General features: G+C 39.6%; 1 protein-coding gene and 1 pseudogene across 17 annotated transcripts in view; both read left to right on the forward strand.

Annotated features, from left to right (window-relative positions):
* The window catches only part of Sgms1 (sphingomyelin synthase 1), a 292,465-nt gene that overhangs the window by 63,187 nt on the left and 204,094 nt on the right, over positions 1-25,184 (forward strand). The window lies entirely within an intron of this gene.
* The window catches only part of LOC141424790 (mitochondrial import inner membrane translocase subunit TIM14 pseudogene), a 48,014-nt pseudogene continuing 22,830 nt past the window's right edge, over positions 1-25,184 (forward strand).

Below are 25,184 nucleotides of genomic sequence, written 5' to 3' on the forward strand. Positions count from 1 at the left end.
TGTAAATTGTCTGGAGTTGGGTCTGGTACTTAGTGTCTATGCAAGTTACCTTTGTGACCTTTGTCCTTCTTTCCCTATTGTTAATTCACTTCCATTGAAGCAATTCCTCTTGTGTCTCTCCCTTGGAAGATAGAGATAGGAGGTCAAGCCTTCTCTGGAGCAAAGGGCAGGCATCCTAAGAGCCTATATAAAAGATTTGGTTTCCTAAGTTAATATACATTCCTTTTCCCAAATAAATTTTTTTTCTGTTGCCATAATTTGGCTTTGCACTTGAAATTTATATTTGCTAGCTTAGATTTTAGATCGAGTTCTGGTTACTACATTTATATATTTTCTTGCATTTCTTCTGCTAAAGCACCTTTTCCTTTTAAAAATCTTTCGTTAAAAATGTCTAGTAATCAAGCTATTTTTGTTTCTCAAAGCACCTTGTGTAATAGTGCTTAAATATGTAATGAAGGGTATTAAATCTTCCTGTTTTTAAACAGTTTATTACTAACTTTTTAAAAAAGTATGCTGCTTAAAGAATTGGTTCTCTAAAGTGACTCATGAGAATGCTTTATAACTTTGAGATCTAGAACAAATCTAGCAAAAGCCAGTTTCATCTTTCTTAAAATATATTCAACATTCTTTTTAGTTTTGTTAATATAAATACCTAAAAACTGTTTAATATAAATCACTAAATTAAAAAGTATTTACAAAGGACCAGTAAGCTCTGAACACCTACCCAGTAGAGTTTGACCAGTGTTCACATTTGGGTCTAGAAGACCCAAAAAGAATTGGTATTTGTATAAAACATACTCAACATAGCTTACTAATATTAACTTTACTTGCAAGATTGGCAGCAGACAGGCCACAGGCCCACACCTGGCATGTGGTGACAGCTGTAGCGACGGGAAGTGATTGGGTTGGACTGAGGCTGCTTCTCCTTCATGCTCTTCTCCCAGTTCCTGGAAATGTTGGCTTTCATTTTCACCTCTGCCTGCCAGCGTTTCTTGCTCTTGCTTTGAACGTGATGCCAGTGGATTCTGTGTTCATTGCTAAGTAAAAAGAATTAGAATACTTCTCTCCCTATTTCCTGACTTACGTTTCTCAGGATTCTGACAAAACTATAAATTTCCCAGGAAATTTCTGGAAGGGGTTATTGTATGGAAACACTCCAAGTGAGCTTTCCAGTTGTGCTGTGTCTGTGGGGCCTTTTGTGGTCTCTCTATTCCCTCTGTGCAGTCAGAAGTGTCCCCTACCTATATCCTGGCCTCCTCGCTGTTCTCAGATGCATCAGGCATATGCTGTCTTCTCTGCCTGGAACACACTTCTGCTGACATATTTGTCCTTTCCCCTTCCTTCAGTACATACTCCCATCTGGAAGGAGACCTTTGCTGACTTTTCTTGATAAAATATAGTTCCCAAGCACACCCTGGTCCCTACCAGCTTCTTTCTCCCCATGGCACTGGTCCCTTGCCTGATATCACAGAGGGGTGGTTCTGAGGGCAGAGACTCACTGGTGGTGCTGCTTTATCTTCTTGCCTCGAATGTGCCTGATGCATAGTTGGTTGCTCTGTAAGTACTTGTTGGATGAATGAATGAGGTTATTTGGGCAGTTTTGTAGGGGTTAGATGGGAGAGTGGTTTGAGAGATGGTTAGGAGGCTGTGGTCAAGGACTCTTTGGGGTTTGGTGAAACCAAGCAATTGCAGAAGAAAGAGTCAAGACAAGAGTTGTTACGATGTGGTAATGGATCTCATTTAGGAATGAATGAGGGAAGAGAAGGGTCCAGTCTGGAATATTCTGTTTCTAGTTTGGCATGAGATAGATTTTCTTTCCATTCTGGTAAGGTAAAGAATTCTGGAAAAAGCATTTATTTTATAAAGCAAATTGTTTGTGTTAATAGGATAAGAGCAACTATTTCTGAAATTAGTGTTTACCTGAAGTGTAGTGTCTGAAAGGCTCTCATTAACTCTCACTGCAATACTGATTTTAGTTTGAGGTCAAGTTTCCTAAAATGTTTTAAAAGCTACCATGTGGGCAGGCTTTGGCCTTTAGGGAATTTATATTTTTAGATTTTTCTGTATTTGGGAACTAAACTGGATTTACTGAAGATCTGAATCCTTAATTAGCTTTTCAGTACCTTGAGTCACTAACAGACTTAATATTGTAAATGTGAAGTTTATGGTTAGGCCTTTTTAATGATGTTTCCTTATATAAGGATGATCTTTGAAGCCAAGGCCTCCACCACCTCCTGTATTGCACTACTGAAGCTCTGGGTTTCCCCTTGAGGCCCATCACTGGCCTCTTCTGGATGACTTTTGGTGAGCCAGGTCCTGCCATGTTTCTTTAAGGCCTTGAGGCAGGAAGATGGTAAACTCCATTAGATTCTGCATCGACTCCCTTTCAAATGTATTTTAGAAATGGGTAGAGTATGACTCAGTGGATTCTAATTTAGTAACTTGGATGAATTTGGCAAATATCTAGAATCATTCTAATTACCAAAACCAAAGTTGATGTATGTCAGCTTCCTCTCTGATTATAATTCATTACTTTGTTCTGAGGTCATTTTATCTTCCTTCTTGCATCTCACCTGCCACATAAGATGCTCAGACTCCTGTGGAAAGCAAAGATGATGTGATGATGTGACACTTGCTGGTGAGCCTCCATGTTGGGAGGCTCTGGCTTCTTTCCTGGGTAGTCAGAAGTGTCCAGGACCTCTGAGGATGCCATCTGTTAAATGGAAACCGTTGGCCTAGACAGTCTTGGTCATCTGCCAGCGTTGAAATTCTGTGTTCTAACTTTGCATTTAGTAAGAAGAATGTAGATCTGACTACTGTGATGTGGAAGATGTCCATGACATATTGTTTAGTAAAACCAGCAACTTGTAGAACATTTTGTGCATCTGGAAAAAGAATATAAAGTGATCTGATTTCTTAGCAATTGGGAGAGTAGAAGGGAAAGCTTAATTTATATCCTTTAGAAGTAAATTTTATTTACTCATATGACAATTATAATTTTAAAAGAAAAGCAAGATAGTAATTCTGAGAGTCTCCAGATGAGCTGTACTGGGGACAACCCCTCAACCATCTTAGGCGCCTTACTGTGGCAGCTGTTTCTGTACCCCCTGCTCCCCACACCAGCAGCTGGCTCCAGCTGAGAGGAACCTTCTGGATTTGCATACTTGCCAGCTGTGACTATTGGCTCTCCATATGTGGCTTTGCCGGCATTTGGGTTTACAACTTCTACTTTAAAATAAAAAGTAAAGTAGGTGCTTCTTAAAAATCATGGACATTTAAACTTTTCATTAGCTCGGGCCTGCTTTTCTGAATTTGGAGGATTTAATGAGAGTTGGTGTGTCTCAGGGCTGTAAATGACAGAGCAGGACAGTTGTCTGTATATTTATTTACTGACATGCTTGAGTTTCCATTTATTTGTCACTTCCTAGCCAGCATTCTCTCTCTACTCCTTGAATGTGGCCAGAGGTATGGTGGCCCCTGAAATGGGTTTATTTCTACTATAACTTGTCGGTGTGATTTGTGTTTCTGTAGCTCCTCAGTTGCCTGATCTGAATTCTCATCAGCTACCATCCGGGACCCTGCCCTGTGTGTTGCTGCTAGGTCTCTACATGTCCCTGCTTGCTCTAGGGATGACTCAAGGCCTTTCGTGTTCTTTCAGGCCTAGAGCTGAGTTCTGCCTGAACTCCTCCTTACTTGAGTTGTTGCTTCTTTGTCACTCCTGGTGGTGCAGACTACCTGTGACCATCATTTAGGGTAGGAGGGGGCCGGCAATTTGTTGGCTGTATTGATGTCACTCTTTCACTCTCATCTCTTGTGACCTGGCCACTCTTGTGGTTGTGACTCTTGCTGAAGTGAGGGAGATCTCTGTTCATCTGTTGTCTTCTGTACCCTGTTGGTGGACAGAGTTCTTGTTTTCTGTCTACCCAGGATAGTTCCAGGGAGTTGGGGTGGCCTCTGCTTCCCTTTGGAGCCTCTTAATTACATTGACCTCTGTAAGATCACTTTTCTTGTGGTATCTATTGTGTTCTTATGTAAATACAAGTTTTCATGGCCCATTCTTTTTCACCAAAATTCTAGAGAACATACAGTTTCCATTACTTGAGCCACAAGGGGAGCCCCCCCATAATTATCATAAAATTCTTAATTGTGGGGCTGGGGGTGTAGCTCAGTGGTAATATGCTTGCCTAGCATGTATGAGGCCCTGAATCCCTCCCTCCCCTCAAAAAAGCCTGGTGCAGTGGTACATGCCTGTAGTTCCATCTACTGGGGAGGTTGAGGCAAGAGGATTACAAGTTTGAGGCCACTCTGGGATACATAGTGAGACTCTTCTCAAAAAACCAAGGAATGGGGATATAGCTCAGCAGCAGAGCACTTACCTAAAGTGTGCAAGGCCCTTGGCTCCATCCCGATTATGGCCCCCAGAAGATGGTATGGCTTTTTTCCCCCATGTCTCTTTCAGACTCTTTCTACCTTATATCAACCCTACCCATGGCTTTTTTACACTAATGAGTACTGAAGTTTGTAATAATGAAAACATTAACTGTCCTAGGGAGACTTCCATTCCACTATAAGTTTTGTAAAGGCTTTATGAGTTAAAGCTGAGTCTCAACACTTCTCAACCAGTGCGATCCATGATTTTTGGTTACACGTGTTGTGTCACAGCTCTTAAATCACTGACAGTGGCTGGAGACACTGTTGAATGTGGCAGCAGGTGGCCCTCAGAGGGTGATGGAGACTAGTAGCAGGTGGAAGGAGAGGCCAAAAGTGGGGGATGAGCTAGGAGGACTTTTGTACTTTATATCATGATGCTATTTTCAGGTGCCTGGTGCTATCCCTTATTGGGGTTATCAGAATAATTTCACGAATTGCTCTGAGCATAACTAAACATTACGATAAAGTAGAGTATCTGTAGCTTATGATTAAGAAGATAGGACTTTGTTGACATTTTGCTTTAATGAATACGGGTGACCCTTAGGGGAAGTGTAACTTCAGGCTTTTTAATGAGTGACGTGAACTTAACACATAACATTAAGTACATGTATTGGAGCTATTAACTTATAGTTTATCAGGTCAGGTACCCAAAAGCAGTGGCCCAGAGAGGTAGGCTTGAACTTCTCCACCTGCCTTACCTTGCTGAAGTCATTTTCAAAGCCTGAAGCTAGAAACTGGGTAAAGATTTGTAGTTTGTCAAACTGAAAGTAAAATAATATGATAAAAGTAGATTCTCCCCTCCCCAGTAGCAGTAATATTATAATGTAATATAATGTGATTTCCACAAACTGAATTTTCATTCATCGTTTTTGGACATGACCTTATCTACTCCACAGAGCAACTCCATCTTAAAAGATCAAAGACAACAAACACCTTGACCAAGACCATGTAATTAACCAATCAATGTTAAAGCTGGGACTTGAATCCAGAAGGCCAATCCAGATGGTTATTGGTGCATTCTTTCTCATAAGTGGATGATGAAGCCTCATTAACCAAGGTTAATCGTGGCCTTATTGTGGGCAAGGCTAGTTTGACTTCATTTAAGAATATTTCATTAGGGCTTCTGTGATTGCTGGTAGTGATAAAGGTGTGTAATTGGCAGTCATGGCCCCTGGGCTGGATGAACTACATTTTGGCAGAAGCAGGGAATGAAGTCTGAGCCATGGCCAGTGCAGGGGTGACAGTTGAGCTGACCATGGCTGCTGCAGGAGTTGCAGGCCATGCTGTTTCACAAGCCAGGAAGCATATGGAGCCTCAAGTGAAACAGTGTTTCAAAGTCTGTTAAAATCTGCCTTCAGTGGTAGCTATTCCAGAAGTGTGTTTGAACCCAAAGTAACAAAATGGGAAGCAGCATTGAATAGTTCCAATAAAGGACGCATGAGAGGATGCTCATCAATGAATTATGCTCTTAAGTCACCCAGACAAAGGAGGATCTCCTTATACAGCACCCCAAATCAGTGAAACTAGGGATGTGCTTACTTGGCTAAAAAACCAAGTAAGCATGTGATGAACTTCAAGTTCACATTAGTTTATGAATATGAGTACCAGCTTTTTATAATAAAATGCCTTACAGCCATAGTTTAAAAAAGAATATTTAATGTCAGCATAAATAACAGCACCAAGGCCATGATCAGAACTATGGCTATATTTGTTTCCTGTGGCTGCTGTAACAAACTGTCACAAACTTGGTGCCTTCAGCAACATAAACTGATTTTCTTGACAGATCTGGATGCCAGAAGTTCAAGTTCAGTTTCTCTGAGCTGAAGTCAAGGTGTTGGCAGGGCTGGGCTCCCTCTGTAGGTTCCAGGAGTGAGTCTGCTCTGGCTTGTTCCAGTTCATGGTGGCTGCTAGCATTCCCTATCAGTCGTTGCCTCTGTGTTCACATGCTGTGTGACGTCAGGCTACTCTCCGCCTTTCTTATAAAGACACCTTTATGGCATGTAGGGCCCATCGAGATCATGAGATGGTCTTGAGATGGTCTCCCTATCTCAAGAACTGTAACCTAATCACACCTATAAAGTCTGTTACTGTCTTATGAAGTAACATTCACAGATGTTAGGAATTAGGACATGTATATCTTTTTAAAAAAATACTTTTATTACATTTAAAAAACACAGTGGTACAACATTCTAAAAAACTATAAATTTACTATTGGTACTAGTTCCTGTGAAGCTTGGTGTGCTACCGTACAAGAAATTAAACCATTAAATATTTAGGAATGTTCAACATCGTAAGCTTTAAAATCTGACTATGTTGTAGCCTTCAGAAACGCTACAACCTGTATTTTAAAGAAGTAGTTTTCTCTACAGAGAGTCTCATCAGCTATACAAAAATCTGTAGTTGTTACCCTGAAGCTAATGTTGAGCTGCCCTTGAATTCACATTCTTAGCAAAACAATTACCTGACATACGCGCGCGCACACACACACACACACACACACACGTACACATGTGCACACACTCCACGCACATCAGTGCAGGACAGCCCTTCATTCTTTATCTTCATCCTTGTCATCAGTTTCATCCTCTTCCTCCTGGTTCATTCTTCTTTGAGTCGTTGGCCTGTCAGGGTCTTCTTTCCTGCTTCGCTTTTGCCCTTGGTGCATGTGCAGCAATGTCCTTTTCCTTTATTTTTTAGCCTCCCCAGTGGAGAAGGACATAGACATCTCTTAAGAGGACATTATTTAGCCTACTGTGGTGGCAAATAGAATTAGAGCTTTCAGTTTGCCTTGTAGGATTATGCTTAATTTCAACAATTCTCTAACTATTTTGCACAGAAGGTAAAAATGTGAAAAAAGTTCCGTGGTCAAACAGATTTGAAAAATATTGTGTAATAGATCTGTTTTTAAGGAGATTCATAATAAACAGTGAAGGCTTTGATAATTCCTGTGGCAAAGAAAGTTGCTTAACCTTGTGTAGCCCAGAATTCCTCAGACTTGTATTATAAAGCAACTCCTTTTAAAGGGTGTACCTACTTATATTTCTTAAAGTACTTAGGAAATGCTCTAAAAAGCCCCAGTTCTTTGTTACCCATTAGTACTGTGAAGGTGTGGAATGTGTGTTATTTGAGTCTTTATGGCTTAAAAAACAAGTCACATGTGCAAAATTAAAAGATACTATTTTTAAGAACTGATGTTGTGCCAGAAGTTATAGGGGTTAAGAAGTATTACGATTTATAAGGGAGAAATTTTCTGATGTAGAATGATCTAGAGGAACTTCACAGAGAAGGGACCCTCTGAAGGACATCCATGTAGGAGTGAATTAGCCAAAGGAAGGAGGACTCATAGCAAAAGATTCAGGGGTGATGTGTATCATGTCTCAAATATCACTCTAAGGAGTTTAACTTGATTCTCTAATTGGCACACCAATTGCCTGTGGGGCAACTTCTCTGCATACTTTGTAAATAAAGTTTTATTGGAACATAGCCACATCATTTGTTTGCATATTGTACAGGACTAGCATTGTACAGGACTAGCATTACTGCTATGAAGGCATAGTGGAGTAGACTCATAAAGCTTAAAATATTTGCTACCTGGGCCTTTATACAAAAAGGTTGTCAACCCCAGTTAGGTAATGGAAGCTGTTTTAAAGGGTTTTCAACAGAGAAGTGATATCCTTGAGTTTAAGAGTTAGCAAGCTTACAATGGCAATGGTGTGGAGAATGGATGGAAAATAGAAAACCTCAGACAGTGGAAGCCTGAGCAGGAGGGAAAGGGACAGAAGAGACACTTTGGACATAGAATATACTCTGCTCGGGTAATGGGGTAAGAGAAGGAGGAGCCAGTCCATTTCTTGAACTTCATTTTTAAAGATAATCTTTCAACTTCGTCTAGTTTTAGATTTATAGAAAAGTTGTGAAGAAACAAAACTACTGTATGATCAGCTGTACCACTCCTGGGTATATACCTGAAGGAAATGGAGATACCTGCAAACTGGTAGTCACTATTCACAGTAGGCAAGCTACAGCATCAGCTTACATACCTAGCAACAGATGAATGGATAAAGAAAATATAGAGTATATACATAGTAGAGTATCATCCAGCTGTAAAGAACAGAATCATGTAGTTTGCAGGAAAATGGATGGAACTAGATATCAGCATGCTAAGCAAAATAAGCCAGATGCAGGAAGACAAGTTTCACAGGTTTTCTCTCATGTGTAAGCTACATCTAAATAATGAAAATAAAAAGATGGCTTGAAAGTAGCAGAAGAGCTACTAGGGAAGGGTTAGGAGATGGAAGGAGGAGAGAGAGGGGAGGGGAAGAGTGGGTAATTGGGAGGGTGGATGCAATCAAAGCATAATATATGCAGGAATGGAAGTGTCCTGGTGAAACCCATTAGTATGCTTGGTTCATGTGCATTGATTATGGTGAGAGAAATCAGAATAAAAAGAAAAGATGTGAATAGCAGAGTCCTCATATTCCCCTGCACCCAGTTTCTGTGAAGTTAATGTCTTTAATTAGTATGGTACATTAGTGATAATTAATGATCCAATATTGATATATTGTGATTAACTCAGGTCCTTTTATTCAGATTTCCTCCCTCCTCTGGTCCAGGATCCCATCAGGTATGCTGCATTATCTCATTGCCGTGTCTCTTTAGACTTCTAGACCGTGACTGCTTCTTGGACAGTCTTTGTCTCTGATGACCTTGACAGTTTTAAGGAGTACTCGTTAGCTATCTTGTGAATGTTCCTCAGTTGGGATTGGTCTGATGTTTTCGTATGATTAGATTGAGGTTATAGTTTTTGGTGAGACCACCACAGAAATTAAATTTTATCTTATATTTAGAAGACATAGTAGCAGTGTGGCTTATCCCTGCTGATACTGACCTGAGCACCTGATCTAGCTGAGATACTGATGTCAGGTGTCTCCAATGTGAAGTTCACTTTTCTCTCACTGCCATCATATTCCATCATAGGAATCACCATATGCAGCATACTCTTTGTGTGGAGAGTTATGCTTTATTTTCTTGTGGATGGTTTTCTCCTTCTATATAGCAGTTTTTCTCCTTTATTCTGCATAGGAGTTTTGTATATTCTCCACTTATTTGTCAAGTCATTTACACATACCAGTGTGGATTTATAGATATTTAATTTATACTTTGGGCTATAATCCAGTACTACATTATTTATTTTGTGGTTCAAGTCATTCCAGCTTTGACCATTGGGAGTTCATTCAGGGAACTTCTATGCCTCTTGACATTACCACCCCCCCATTGCTACACATGTGTGCAAGTGTGTGCATGTGCTTATATTTTAGCACTTTTCTAGCATTAAAGGATACTTTAGGCTCCTCTTATATTTTGCAGCCCTGGAAGCAGCCAGCTCAAAAAGTTCTGAGGGGCAGGTCAGAGGTAAAAGTTGTCAAAGAAGATTGAGGATGAATCAGAGAAGCAGGTGTGCAGCCTGAGTAGTTCAGTGTTACAGCATCCCAGGGAAGGGGAGAATGGTCAAGGGTGCCTTTGCACATTAGTGTTCAGGCATAGATAGGGTGACAGCCTGGCTGGAGGGGAGGGTTGGGAAGGATGGGCACGAGGGGCTGAGGTTGGGGCCAAGGCATTGGGTGTTTAGGAGAGAGGTGTGTATAGGGCCAATGCAAGCAATGTTTGAAGATGATTCCTTTTGCACCTTCACATAGAGGTATTGGAATTTGTAGTTGCTTCCCTGGGAATTTAGAAGTGGGTCCCTGGAGGAATAGTGAAGAAACAGGACATAAGGGGCCATTATTTGTACAACCAGGATTTCTGCATATATTAGAAATCTGTACTAATTCCAAGAAAGGAATTAGTGACTAAGCAGTCTGTTTGCTTATAAACAAAATTACAAAAAAGTGGCTTGTTTTAAAGTGGCTACTCTGCTCAGCTGTAGTTAATTTGTGTAGTCTCCTTTTCTTGGAGAAGATTGATTGAAAGGTGAATTTGAACTCTGTGCAGCTTGGAAACTCACATAGTCCCAAATAAACAGAGTGTGAATTTCTAATTTGATTTTTACATAGGGTGTTCCCAAATCAATTTCAGAATTATTTCCTGTTAAATCTCTTGCTTTCTCCTCTTTAGGTAGTGGTTTTATGTGGCTTTCAATAGTATAGTGCTTCTGAGGTAATTGATAGCAGAGAGCCTTGGTTGTGTGGAGTGAATTATCTTGGGGATACTTGTTCTTAATTGGTTGCTGGCATTTTAAACTTGTCATTGCTTTTGCATATAAGTGGGAGGATACTTGCTACTATACTTTGTTTTTAATATTCATTCATTCATTTAGTGGTACTAGGGTTTGAACTCAAGGCCACAAACTTACTAGGCAGGTGCTCTACTACTTGACCCACAATTTAAATTTATTTTTATTAGCATATACTGTACAAAATCATGGTTTCATCATGATGAAATTTTCATACATGCATGTGATGTACTGTGCTCATACTTATCCCTCATTACCCTCTCCCTGCTTCTGCTGGTCCACTTCCTCTTTCCACAGAGTCCCCCTTCTACTTCAATGTATCTTTTTTTTTTTTTTTAATCTAGATTTCACAAACGAGGGAGAACATGCAATACTTGTCGTTTTGAGTCTGGCTTAATATGATCTCCGATTCCATCCGTTTTCTTGCAAAGGACATAATTTCATTCTTTTTTATAGCTCAATAAAATTCTCTTGTGAGGCTGAGATGTAGCTCAGTGGCAGAGCACTTCTCTAGCATGCACAGGGCTCTGGGTTCGATCCCTTGCACTGTCAAAAAACTGACTCCGTTGTGTATATATACACCATAGTTTTTAAAAAATCCATTCATCCATTGATGGGCATGTAAGCTATTTCTATAACTTGGCTGTTGTGAATAATGCTACAAAACACAGGGCATGCAGGCGTCTCTATTGTGTGCTGACTTACATTCCTTTGGCTGTATGCCCAGGAGTGATAGAGCTGGATCACATGGCAGTTCTAGTTTTAGTGTTTTTGAAGAGACTCCATACTGGTTTCCTTAGTGGCTGCACGAATTTACATTCCAGTCAACAGTGTGTAGGGGCTCCTTGTAGACCATTCCTAACATTTGCGGCTGTTACCTGATGTAATTTTTTGGACATCATGTATGACTGTAACAGATTTTAGAAATGTTTTAGAACCTACACATCCAAGGGAGGTTTTGTTCTTCAGAAAGAGCTCTCTTGGGAAGTAAGTACTGATTCCTGAAGTGCTGCCTGCCTAGCACATTTTGGAGGTCTCTCCTAGGACTGAATGGAAGGTTGTGTAACTACATGCTCTAAGACAGTTTCTGTAGTGGACAGTTTATTTTTTGAGAGAATGTAGATTTTTCCCTCTCTTCTTCCTCCTTCCTTTCTCTCCTTCCCTCCTTTTTTTTTTTTTCCCTTGCCTAAAAGACATTTGGTGTAAACTCAAGTGAAAAAGTGCTTTGGCTTTAAAATGATCTTAAAAATTTATTCAAAAGCATGGCCACTGGGCCAAATTAAGCTTTTTTTTTTTCTTGCTAATTCAAGTTTTAAACTTGGGGCCTTGCGCTTTTGCTAGGCAAGTACCCTACTTCTTGAACCACACACTGAGCCCTTTTTGCTTTTAGACAGGGTCTTGAGTTTTTGCGCAGGCTGACCTCAGACCATGATCCTCCTGCCTCCACCTCTGTGCACCACCATGCTTGGTGCATCTCATTCTTGAGATAGAGATTCGCTAATTTTTTTTTGGCCTGGGCTGGCCTCAAACTGTCTATTTCACAAGCAGGTGGGATTATAGGTATTTGGGTCTTGAAAAAACTGCTAAAAGCCTGGTTATTTTGGTTCCCCAACCCCATTACCACCCAGCCTCCTCTATAAGAGAGTATGAGCCATACTTCATTTCAGGGATTCACTTAGTATGCAGACTACAATTCCTACAAAAACCCCTTTACCTTAGGGATCAGTGCAATTGTTTTCTGCTTCACTAGCAGATTTGTTTTCTACCCCAACCCCTTGTTCTGATGCTCAAGACTATTTGCAGCTAGATACGTCTGTATATCAACACGTGATTGTTTGCAATAACTTGACTGAGGGCCAGCCTTGCAGCCTGGTGTGCAAATGTGTTGAGGCACCCTGCCTCCCATCCCTGCTGTCCTCTTTTCCTCTTTTCCAAATGATGTGAAGAGCAGCGTCCTTTAGAGTTGTTCACGGGTGGAGTTGTTAGCCTCACTGCCGACACATTTTTTCCAGCTGAGCTTACTGTAATGGAAAATCTCAGTTTGTCTCCCCATGTTCACTGCTCTGCAAAAAGCCAACACTTGATTTCCAAGATAGTTTGGGTGCTAACTTCATCCTCTTGCACTGTCTAGATTATGAAGGCTCAGATGTGGATGCCTAATGTCACTTGTTAAAATTGGCCTAACAGCAATCCTGTTGACACCATGTGTGCGGGATGCAGGTTCAGGTCTAACAGTGCATGCTGTTGGTTGTTGGTCTGAGAATCAGTAAGCGTGTGCTAAAAACAGGACAAGCTGTGAGAATTTGTATTTTCTTTTCTTGCATTGGACATTACATTATAGTAACCCAAAGTTCGCATGAATGGTTGTCAAAACCCAAAAACCAGGTGGGGCACACCTGTAATCCCTTCGCTAGGGAAGCTGAAGTAGGACGATCATGAGACTGAGGCCAGTATGGGCTGCATAGCAAGACAGACCCTGCCTCAAAGAAAAGTTCAAAACATCAATTAAAACTTTGGACTTTATGAATAGTAGGCAATATGACATTGCAACAGATAGTATACAATATTTTATAGGTAATACATAGCTTTTAAATATATGTAAAAATTATATTTCATTTTCCCACAAGCTTTCCTTATGACAGTTTGTTTTACTTTGGCACATGTTACTTATATTTTTTTAGGGCAAGAATGCATATTTTCTGCCCCAGGATGTCATTGATAGCATCATAGGCATTCTAGGTTTCCTTCCTTATTTTAGTTTTTAAGGTTTCTCATAATCTGCCTTAGACAAATGTGTAAGAGCTAAATGTGTGGCAGCACTTCAAAACAGTGATTTGTAAGTAGAATGTGCGTCAGATCTTTTTTGAGTTTTTAAAAATAATCTTAAGTAGAATAATAAGCATACTTCCGGCCATTTTAAGAGACCTAGAACAGGGAAATTTTTGTTTACAAATCTTTTCTTTATGCCATATAAGCCTTTGAAGAATGAAAAGTGGAAGTCTGTTTTCTTTCCCACAAAAAGGTCTGATTTGGTTGCTGGAACTTAGAGTTTGTGCGTTGAGAATCTGGTGGTGGTGGTGGTGGTGGGAGAATTTTAAGAAGAAAGGCAATAACCTTTCTCAGGTTATTTTAGGCAAAGATGTGGAACCACACAGCATTCTTAACCTCTGAATGCCAGAATCTTGATTAAAAAAAAAATTAAAAATCTTGATTGGAAAAAAAACTATTAAAACTTATCGGCAGGAAAGAAACCAAAAACGCTTCTCCAAGTAGAAATAACTAGAAGTTTTTGTGCCTAGGAGCTTTGTATTTTATCAGAAGAGAAAACTTCAGCTCCAGAAACAAGAGTTCTTTCTTTGGGTAGATGAGCCCTGAATTTCAGTTCTGGCGCTGATCTCTGTTCTACCTTGGTTCCCTTAGTTGTATTTGTAACAAGCCCTTTGCTTTCCCCAAACATCTCTCAGAGTCTGTGGCTCAGGCAAGAGTTCACCAGTTTTATTCTACTTTCAAAGGTCTTGGCTCCATTCTTTGTCTTGCCTTCAGTGACGGAGTTTACAATAGATGCCTGTGAACTTAAGTGTGGCAAGATGACAGGGTGTTCACTCTACACACAGTGAAGGAATATTTAGGGGGGGGGCTTGAGGTCACATGTAACCAGAGCTCTGGATGCCCCTCCTGAGGATGAACCTTAAGGGTTCATAAAACATGAAATCATCAGCAAAAGATGAAGTTGTGTTGGTGTACCATACTTCACATGGCAGGAAACTGTATTAATCATTAAGAAATATTTTTGATAGCCGTACATGGTGGTGCACACCTGTAATCCCAACACATAGGAGGCTAAAGCAGAAGTAGCAGGAGTTCCAGGCTAGCCTGGGATGTATAACCTGACCCTGTTTCAAAAAACAAAAGAAACATTTTCAATAGGAGTTTTATTGTTTCCCAAATAAAGTTGCTGTGAGAGAAAAAAAAAATTGCCAAGAAGTGCTGGAATTGAGAAAATTGGAGACACCTAACATCTCTGTTGAGGGTGTAAAGAAGTCTGGATTAAGTCTTTACATGTGTAGCAGCATAACTATTTACAGCACTGAACTGGAAAACGCCCACATTTTCAGTTCAGTGCCTCCCTAAGGACTCCAACCAAACCATGGCTGGTCCAGTTGCCTTCAGAGTCTCTGGTGGAATCAGAGTGAGACTTAGTCTCCCCCTGTTTTGCCATCTGCAGTGTTGTTTCTTGAGGCAAGTCTCTGTTCATTTTAACTCCAGAGTGAATCCCAAATCCACGTGCTTCTCACAGACCCTGCCACCCTCCTGGCCCTGTTGTTTGAGTGTCTGCAATTAATTGCTCTCCACTTTCTCTGACTCTTTTCTACCCTCTTTATGAAGTGCAAATCCGGTAATTTATCCCTCTTCCCCAAATCCCAAACAGAAAACAAACCACCAACACCCAACCTTTCTTGGTGGAAACTCAGCTTCTCACCATCTTAAATTAAAATTCTGATTTCTCAGCTCCAAAGTCCTATGTGACCTGGTGGTTGCCCACTCATCTCTACAGTCTTCGTGACTTTTTTCTCCCTTTTGATCTAGCATGGTGACTTGGTTTTGGTTCCTTCCGAATAGGCTTCACTTCCCCCTTTTTTCAACAGTTGTTGAACACTACTCTTGTTTTTTTTTCAGTTTCTCCCTTAAACCCCATTTTGTTAAGTAAGGCCTTTGAGCAGAAACCTCCCTATTGTGGGGCACCCATGCCCTTGGTAGCACTTCTTACCCTTATTAGTGTCGTGAGTACATGGCATGCACACTTGAGTGAAAGTATTGGTGACTATTTCAAGTGCTGCTCTAAGAGGGGCTTATCTGTTGTATGTGTGGCACAGATGCCTCTGCTCATCTCCCCCTACACTCTTCCCCTAGGCTTTCTTACGGTTGTCCTCTAAACTATTTCTGGTCCGTGGGATTATTGGAGTTGGCATGTGGCATGAAACCTATTTTTTCCTTTCTAATCTAGCAGAAAAAGGCTTAGCCTTCTGGATGTTTAGGTTCTTGTATTGACTTTGGACATGCTGCATAAACTGTGTATGCCTTAGATTTCATGCCAGTCTGATACAAGTCCTCAGATGGTAAGGTAAGATACCCTTTTATGAGGATAAATAAAGTAAGAAATACTGAGGAACACATAAAGATTGTCTAATGGCAAGGTTGTGTAATTACATCCAACATGCTCAGACATAGATCATCATCTTGCCATCAGCCATTCTTTTCTATGAAGGCTAAAATATAAACTTTATACATAGGTAAATATAAATTTTAATCAACACCATATTTGTATCTGAGCCTTATAGCAAAGACTCTAATTTCCTTCAAAATTAAGTTGACTTCTTGTTTTCATCTACTTACTTGATATCCATTTTGCTAGTGAGGAATCTATTCCAAGGAGATAGAAATAAAACATCGAAGACAGTGCTGATTTATTTGGTGTGCAGTCATTCTGTGCACACATGGATCACCTGTATCAGAAACATGTGGAGGTGATTAAATTGCAGGTTTCTGCCTCTACAATTTAGTGAATCAGACTTTGTGACATCGGAAATCTGCATTTTACAATTGTTGTTTACAATTGTTATTTTGCATTTAATTTCATTAAACTGCAGAAGTTTGAGAACCAGAGCCCATATAATACCTAGAAAGTACATCATTAATGAATTTTGAGCAGGATCTATTAAGGATGGCTCACTCACTGACATTTTCAGTCTCACCCAAGTATAAGGATGTCATCAGAAAATGTATCACTGCCAATGCTGTATAATAACAGGTGACACTATTAATTGTAGCTAAGGTTGGAAATGACCTTTCCAACTGGGGCACAGCACATCAGCAAGGAGCACTGTTCCCGGAGGGCTTAAGTATCCTGGCCTTCCAGGAACAATAGCCCACAGAGGGCTGATGTGAGCAGAAAGGAACTAGGCAGGCTCTCCTTGGCTGAGCATGGAGCCGTGTTGCCTGTGGTTGAGCTCTCTGGAGAAGCCCAGCAGGCCAGATGGGCAGTGCCTTTCACTCTCAGCAGGATTTTCTGTTCTCCTGCCCTTCCTGCATGCCCGGGGTGTGTGGCCAAACTTGCCCTGAACACGTGAGCAGGACTAATAGCTGTGTTTTAAAGCCGGCATCACCAGGCATGCAGGATGTCTGCTTGTGTGCTCAGTGCTATTGACGAGAAGCCATGTCACAGGAGAGTCTACCCTGGACTGGACTCCCGAGACGCTTATGCGTGACCACCTCTCATTCATACCAAAGCTTGTTTTGTTCTTTTAGATCTCCTTTGACCCTTTTATGGTACTTGAAGCTGTGCCTCACAATTCTATCTCTAGATTAATACAGTTTTCTGCATTTCTCAGATGTTAGTTCCATCTCACCAAATAGAAGCAGAGGTTCTCTCTCGGAGGGCGGAGGGGGGATGGTGGTGTTATCCCTGTCCCCTGGTATTCGGAAGTATGAGGGGACATTTGTGGTGGTCATTACGATGGTAGGGGTGGACATACTAGCATTTGATGTCCTGAGGTGTGGTATACTAAATGCCTCTCAGTGCTGGGGACAGTCCCACACAATGGGACAAGGATTGTTTTGCCCAGAATGCTCATGGCACCCGTGATGAGAAACAGTGGAGCTCTTTGGGCTTGTCTGTTATTTGTCCAGTGTCTCCTTCGTAACTGACCAGGCATTTCATATGTAAAGATGCCATGTGCCTCATTAGACCTGGTGTGAGCTTAATTATGTGCAGGGAAAATAGACAGGTGGTCAGAGCCATCTTCTGGGTGGCTTTTTGTACTCTGATAGTAATGGTGTCACTCTTGGATTCTGCTTTACAGCTTCAGCCTTCCTGATGCTAAAATGTAGACAAGAATTATGACCTAGGGAACAACCCTGAGTTTTACTGCCCTACTGATAAAGACACTCCAATTAAAAGAAAAAATACTACAGTACATTGTTCCACTGATATGTTGGTTATACGAAAATAAACTGGGTAATGTTAAGTAAATAAGGATTAACATCGTGAGGGCGGGGCCCGAGAACTGCAGGGTGTTACAGGAACACCATCTCAGGTGGCTACTCTTACCAGTGGGAGGCACATGTTCTAGACTCCCAGACTTTTGGGCGTGAAGGTCACTTTGCCTAGAGACCAGAAAGCTATTATGTGGACACAAAAAGGCTTGAAGTGAGGACTACACAAGGTCAGTAGAGGACCCTGGGATATTTGTTGATTCAGATCAATCATTCAGTTAGAGATATGACAGATGGATAAAAATTTAGCAAGAAGAAAGGATGAGTACACGGGATGACTTCGATCTTAAAGTGCTTAGATGTTATATTAAGTCATGTATCTTGTTGAACTGAAAATGCCCAGTAGACGACAGGACTTGCTTATCTTGAGAACCAAGTGCTAAAGTAAAACCCTTCATATTATTGATGTATGATAAATAAAGTAATAAACACACACATACACACACACAGAAAGCCAAGTACTAGTTCAGCTAACAGTAAAGGCAATAGGAATAGATTGGGGAAAATTCAGCTGAAGTTGATTGAGAGAAGTGGAAATGCTGAAATGACTGAGAGGGCTCTTTTCCCAAAAAGATCTCTGTGATCATATGAGAAGCAATTTCTTGACCCTTTGACTCAGTGAGCCCGTTTCTAGGAGTACTGTCTTGGGAGACGGTCAGAGGTGTGTTCAGAGGTTCAGTTCTGAAGGTTGCACAGTGAGCGTCATCTGAGTTGAACACTGGAAGCAACCCTGCCCTGAGAACATGCTGTAATTCCTGTACATGACGGTGTATTGTATAGTGATGACCGTGACATTACGCAGAGGTACTGGCATGGAACAGAATGTATGAAAAATGCAAGGTTAACGTTTCTGTGAGAGACTATGTAAACGTGAGGGGGACTTTAAAGACAAAGTGTGCACCTGGGTTATTTTTGGTAGAATTTCGGGTAGTGTTTTCCTTCTTAGGGATTTAGTACTTAACGTTGTCCATGAGCATCTATACTTACTTTTACAACTAAGACAGTTTAATGCAATAAATAAAAATATAATGTATTAAAATTGAGTTGGCAACCTTTTACTCCAAGAAATCAGATAAATCTAGTCCTTTTAAGTCAAAATAACTAGTCAGTAGTGTTAAATCTGAACATTCCTTGTAGTTCTAAGGAGCTATTTGTCCTGCACTTCCCATTCCAAATTAGTTGATCATAAGCACAGAAGAAATGAGGGTTTGATTACAGGGAGTAATGTGGTAGAAGACCTAGGTCAGTTAAAGAAGGGGAAGAATGAAGAGAAACCAATGTAGTTGAAGAGAAATGTGTAAAAACTATATCCAACACAGTGACTAACTGCTTGCATAGTTTGAAACTCTGCCTGGGAAATTCTAATTGAAACCTTCTTCCCTCATGTGTCTATATGCCGGCAGGAATAGCCAGTTAAACCACAGCCTGGCTTCTTTGCCCCCAAAGAGGCTGAGTCAGGCATGAGAGATCTGGGGTGCTAGATCCCACTTTTAGAAGTCTGGGTTTAAGCCTAAGGGCTAGTCCATAAAGCCATAGAGCTGTGTCAGTGAATCAACACATTTAGGTCTTGTTCTCAGGAAATACTTGGGACAGTATTTTGCAGAATATATCCCGTGGGACATTATTTTTATGAGACAACCAAGTGAAGAAAACTTGTAAGGGATGGGATTGAACAAATATTTTTGTAAAAGGAGATGTGTCAGCATGTCTAACTGCTTTCATGCCCCCACCCCATTTACACCCCACATTTATTAAGGCTCTAGAAGTCTCATGTTAAAGACATCTCTTAAATTTAGGTTAATCCAGAGACTGCTAAATTTAGTTAGCTATGGAAAACATTTTTTTTTTCGTGTAAGGACTTTTATTTTTTAGGCAAAAATGTGAGTGTAGAGTGGCTTTTTTTTTTTTTGCAGTACTGGGATTTGAACTCAGGTCCTTATGCTTGCTAGGCAGGCACTCTACCACTCGAGTCACTCCTCCTGCCCAGGGTGTCCTTTTCCTCATAAGATCTTCATTCTAATTGCAATTGTACTATAAGGCTCAGGCACTCAGGGAAGTGCTGGGTGTTCTCTGCTCACAGAGGGCGAATTCACTCTCTGGGAGCACTGGAAAGTGGGCCTGGATGTGTATAGTAGGAAGAGATGTCTAACTCGGTAATCAGCACCTGTGAAAATTGGTATGGGATAGGATTCTATTTTTACTTACAAAAAATCTTAAATGCCAGTGTGGGCAAGAAATATATAAAAATGTTAGTACCTTGACTTCCTTTTAATTTCCTTTCAGTGAAAACTTTCTTTCAAAAGTTTTTTAATATAGCAATGAGTGTACAGGATTTCCAACCCATTTCCTTTTGGAAAGAACAGGGCGAGTCAGCTTGTATCACACTCTGCATGTCCAGCAGCTGGTCGTTGCTCGCACAGGCCAGTGGGATGAGTGTGAGAGGGGAAGAGTGTGAGAAGGCTGGGTGGCCTGTGAGCCAGTGATTGTTCTTTGTCCACCCACCAAGCTTGGCCTGGAGACTGTGTCCTCAGTGTGCCTGGGCCAGCAGGAATGTTACAGAGGGGCTTTAGACTGGGAGCCGATGTCTGCAGGGTCACCCTGTTTGGCTGCCATGATTCTGCTGGGGGAGTTCATTCTGAGATGAGACTTGATGTCTTTTTCAAATTAGCATGTGCTAATTATACAAAGGGGTTTCATGATTATTTCCATACACGCATACAATGAACTTTGGTAAAATTCACCCACCCTATTGCTTTCTTGTTCCTTCCTCCCTCGCTTAAAAATTTCTTTTATTTTTGATTCATTACACATTAATAATAGGGGATTTCACTGTGCTAGTTCCACACACGTGTGCAGTGTACCTTGAACAAGTTCAACCCGTCCATTATATTGCCATTCACCCTTGTTCCTCTTACCCCGTCTTTGAAACACTCCCCTCTTTTTGAAAACTTTCTTATTAGGATAAATTAATTGTACAAAAGTATTTCATTGTGACATTTACATGCATGCCTATAACATACTTTGATCAAATTCACCTCATTCATATTGTCCTTCTTAACACCTTGCCACTGCTCCTTTCTCCTGTAAGTTTTTAGGGGGTTTCATTATGCTTTTTACTTATGGATATGTTGTACTTTGACCATATTCACCCATCACACTCTGCTTTCCCCTCTCCCCTCCTGCTGGCCCCACTCCAAACAGTTCCCCTTCTGCAACATGTCATTGCTTACTATTTTTAGGTGTAGCTTCTGCATATAAGCTAAAACATGTGATAGTTGGGATTTTGAGTTTGTCTGACCTTGTTCAACACGATCTCCAGTTTCATCCATTTTCCTGCAAACCATATAATTTCATTCTTTATGACTGAATCATACGCCATTGTGTATATATACGTTTTCTTTTTCTGTTCATCAGTTGTTGGACACTTAGGCTGATTCCAAAATTTGGCTATTAAGAAGAGTGCTATTGTAAACATGGGTGTACAGGTATCTCTGTATGCTAACTTACATTCCTTTGGATATATGCTCAAGAGTGTGTAGCAGGATGGGATGATAGTTCTATTTTTAGTTTACGGAGGAACATCAATGCTGATTCCCATAGTGTCTGCACTAATTTACATTCCCACCAACAGTGTGTAAGGGTTTCCCCTGCCCTCCACATCCTTACCAGCATATGCTGTTTGTTTTCTTGATGATAGACATTCTGACTGGGCTGAGCATCATTTTGATTTGCATTTCCTTTATGGCTGAGGATATTGAACATTTCTTTGTGTGTTAATTAGCCATTTGTATTTTTTTGAGAACTGTGTTTAATTTGTCCATTTTTAATTAGATTATTTGTTTAATTTTGGGGTCTCTATATATAGTATGGATATTAATCCTTTATTCAATGAATAGCTGGAAAAGATTTTCTCCCATTCCGTAGGATGTTTCTTGATTCTGGTAATTGTTTCTTTTGCTGTGCAGAAGCCTTTTAATTTGATGCAATCCCATTTGTCAATTTTTGCTCTTATTTCCTGAGCAATTGGAGACCTATTCAGAAAGGCATTACCTATGTGTATACCTTCAAGTGTTTTCCCTGTAGTAGTTTCAGTGTTTCAAGACTTACATTAAGATTGTTGATCCATTTTCAAATAGTTTTTGTAAAAGGTGAGAGATAGGGATCTAGTTTAAGTCTTCTACATGGGGTTATCCAGTTTTCACAAAACCATTTGTTGAAGAGATTTTTTTCTAATGTGTTTTTGGCTCCTTTGTCAAAAATCACCTGGCTGTAGCAATGTTTATTTCTGGACCTTCTATTACATGATTTATGTGTCTGTTTTCATGCTAGTACCATGCTGGTTTTGGTACTATGGCTCTATAGTAGAATTTGATGTCAGGTATTGTGATACGTCCAGCATTTCTCTTCTTTTGGTATTTGGGGTCCTTTGTGCTTCCATATGAATTTTAGAATTGATTTTTCTATTTCTGTGAAAAACGACATTGGGATTTTGATGGGCATTGCACTAAATCTGTAGATTGTTTTTGGTAGTGTAGCCATTTTCACAATATTCTACTCATCCATGAACATGAGATATCTTTCCATTTTGTAGAGTTTTCTTTATTCAATTTTGTAACTTTCATTGTAGATGTCTTTCACCTCAGTTAAAGTTTATTCATAGATATTTAATTTTTTTGAGGCTATTGTGAATGGGATTGTTTTCTTGATTTCTTTCTCTACCTGTTTGTTGTTGGTATATAAAAAGCTACTGAGTTTTTTGTATGTTTGTTTTGTATCCTATTTTGCTAAAGGTATTTATTAGTTTTAAGAGTTTTTTGGTGGACTTTTCTTGTTTTGTTTTGGTGGTGGTACTGCAATATGAACTCAGAGCCTCACACTTGCTAGGCAGGTGCTCTACCACCTGAGTCACACGACAAGCCCTTTTGATGGAGTCTTTAGGGTCTTTTAAGTATAGGATCATATTGTCTGCAAACAGGAATAGTTTGACCTCTTCCTTTCTAATTGGTATCACTTTTATTTCTTTTGCTTGCCTTACTGCTTTAGCTAAGAAGTCAAGCACTCTACTGAATAAGAGTAGAGACAGTGGACACCTTTGTCTCATTCCTGACATTAGAGAGAATGGTTTCAGTTTTCCTCAATTTAGTGCAATGTTGGCTGTAAGTATATTGTATATAACCTTTATTTATCAAGGTACTTTCCTTCTATTCATAGTTTCTTGAGGGTTTTTATTATGAAGTGATGTTGAATTTTGTTAAAGGCTTTTTCTGCACCTAATGAAATGATCCTGTGATTTTTGTTGTTTATTCCTTTTATGTGCTGTATTCTATTGATTTGTGCATGTTGAACCATCCTTCCGTCCCTGGAATAAAACCAACTTCATCATGGTGTATAATCTTTTCAATGTGGTGTTGAATTTAGTTTGTAAGAATTTTATTGAGAAATTTTACATCTATTTTCACCAAGAAAATTGGAGTATAATTTTCTTATATCCTTTTCTAGTTTTGGGATTAGGGTAATACCAGCTTCATAGAATGACTTTGGTAGCACTGCTTCCCTTTCTATTTTATAGAATAGTTTCAGGAGAATTGATGTTAGTTCTTTTAGCATTCAGCAGTGAATCTGCCCTTTCCTGAACTTTCCTTTGTTGGGAGACTATTACTGCTAATTTAGTTTCCTTCATTCTCATTATCAATCTGTCCTCTTGGTTTAATTTTGATAGGCCATATGCATCCAGATATTTATTGATTTCTTCTGTTTTCCAACTTATTAGAATTAGGTTTTTAAAGTTTTCGCTAATGATCCTGTGAATTTCATTAGAACACCATTTATTATGATGTCCTCCTTCTCTGATCTTACTAATTTGGGACTTCTTCTTTTGGTTAGTTTGGCTAAGGACTTCTAAGTTTTGTTTATCTTTCAAACAGCCAACTCTGTTTCATTGATTCTTTGTAGTTTTTAGACTTGATTTTGTTAATTTCTTCCTTCGTTTTTATTCATTCAACATCTGTTGCTGTTGGGTGTGGCTTATTCTTGTTTTTCTAAGAGCTTCAGGTGTATTATTAGGTTATTTATTTATGTTCTCTGATTTTTTTTTTTCAGTGCAGACACTGTGGCTATAAAGTTTCCTCTTTACACTGCCTTTGCTGTGTACCAGTCTGCTATGTTGTCTCTATTGTCATTTGATTCTTGAAATTTTTTTACTTCCTGAACCTGTATTTCTTCTATGAAGCACTGCTCATTCAAAAGCACATTTTTCAGTCCAGTATTTTCTATAGTTTCTCTAGCTTTTGATTTCTGGTTTTATTGCATTGTGATCTGATAAAGTATAGGATGTTTCTTGCATGTGTTAAGATTTGCTTTATTTCCTAAAGTATGTATTTTGGAGAAAATTCCACAGGCTGCTGAAATGCATGTGTATTTGGCGACTATTGGGTGGAATATCCTGTAGGAGTCTATTAAGTCCATTTGATTTATTATGTCATTTAATTCTGAAGTTTCTTTCTTTCTTTTTTTTTTTGGTGTGGATGACGTATTGATGAAAGTGGGGTATTAAAGTCACCTGCTATTAATGTGTTGAGATATGTGCACTTATATGTCCAGTAGTGTTTGTTTTATGAAATTGGGTGCACCAGTGTTCAGTGTATACATGTTTACAATTGTTGTATCCTCTCGATGCATTGTTTCCTTTACCAAAATTAAGTGACCTTCTTTATTTCTTTTGACTAACTTTGGTTTGTCAGATGAGTATAGCCATTCCTATTTGCTTTTGGCCTTTATTTGTTTGGAAAATATTATCCCATTCTTTCACTCTGAGCCTGTGCTTGCCAGTGAGATGTGGTTCTTCTAAGCAACAAAGAATTGGGTTTTGTTTTTAAATCCAATCTGCCAATCTATGTCTTTTGATTGGAAAATTGAGGCCATTAATATTCAGTTGTTATTGGAAGTTATAGTAATTCTTGCTGCTTTATTGTTTTGTAGTGTTTGATTATTTTATTTTTATTTTTATTTGCTTATCGACTAGTCTGATGAGATTTATTCTTTCCTATATTTTCATGATTGCATTTATCTTCCTCTTCTTTGTGTAAGATCCCTTTAAGTATATTTTAAACATTGGTTTAGTGTTCATGAATTCCTATCATTTTTTTTTTAAGTGTATAATAAAAGGTTTTTATTTCTACTTCAGTTGTGAAGGACTGCATTGCTAGATGGAATGATGTAGGTTGGCGGTTGTTCTGTTTTAGGACTTGAAATACATCATTCCATGCCTTCCTTGCTTTTAAAGGAAGTTTTTAAACTACAGACTATTCAAATTAAAGAATAGTCTGTTAAAAGACTATGTTGAGTCTACCTTTATGGGTGACTTGGTGCTACTCTCACAGCTTTCAATATTCCTTTCTTGTTCTGTAAACTTAATGTTTTAACTATAACATTCCTTGGAAAGGTTCTTTTCTGGTCTTGTCTGTTTGGT

The sequence above is a fragment of the Castor canadensis genome, chromosome 7 (assembly GCF_047511655.1).
Source record: "Castor canadensis chromosome 7, mCasCan1.hap1v2, whole genome shotgun sequence".
Taxonomy (NCBI): Eukaryota; Metazoa; Chordata; class Mammalia; order Rodentia; family Castoridae; genus Castor; species Castor canadensis.